At 66.0% G+C, this 733-nt stretch overlaps 1 protein-coding gene across 1 annotated transcript in view; it reads left to right on the forward strand.

Moving 5' to 3' along the window:
• ADGRD1 (adhesion G protein-coupled receptor D1) overlaps nucleotides 1-733 on the forward strand; it is a gene marked incomplete at its 5' end in the record, with an annotated part of 49,489 nt that overhangs the window by 838 nt on the left and 47,918 nt on the right. The gene's annotated exons all lie outside the window — the stretch shown is intronic.

Consider the following 733-nt stretch of genomic DNA (forward strand, 5'->3'; position numbering starts at 1 on the left):
GGTTGGGTCAGAGCTGGTGGGACTGTCTCCCGCGGGCGCTGACGCAGGCCGAGCGGGTGTCACGCCCCGACTTATCGGCGTGGGAGGGGCGTGGCCACCGTCCTTCGTCCTCGAGTTCTAGTTCAGTCGCTGCTGGGAAGGGGGCAGAGACCGTCCCGCATCGTGGCAGAGAGAGGACACGTGGCCGAGACACCCTCCCCCGTGTAGCCTCGTGGGGAGGAAGCGACAGAGGACGGGGCGGGGGGGGGGCGTGTCCTCACCAGGACCACTGACGGGCGGCCCCAGACCCGGCTGCTCACACAGTTAGAGGCCGGGAGACACTTCCCACGTGTGCCAGGGCCACGTCGTGTCCACACACGTCCACACATGTCCACACGTGTCCACATGCCTCCAGACATGTCCAAATGTGTCCACATGCCTCCACATCCACATGTGTCCCCATGGATCCACGCATGCCCATGTGCCTCCACCACACCATTACATGCCCACACCCCCCCACACATGTCCACACGCCTCCACACGCGTGCCTGGCCCTCAGCTCCCAGGAGCGGTTGAGTTCAGTCCTGTTCCCTGTGGAGCTGGTCTCCTCTTGGGGCCTCGCTGGGCAGAGAGGATGTTTCCGGGTCCACCCGCTGCGGCGGGTTTTGCACAAGGAGCCGGAGGGAGGAGACGGCAGCCAGACTCGCAGGCGACACGTTTCACGTCACAGCAGGTGCCCGCGGAGCCGCACGCG

The sequence above is a fragment of the Myotis brandtii genome, unplaced genomic scaffold (genome assembly GCF_000412655.1).
Source record: "Myotis brandtii unplaced genomic scaffold, ASM41265v1 scaffold403, whole genome shotgun sequence".
Taxonomy (NCBI): Eukaryota; Metazoa; Chordata; class Mammalia; order Chiroptera; family Vespertilionidae; genus Myotis; species Myotis brandtii.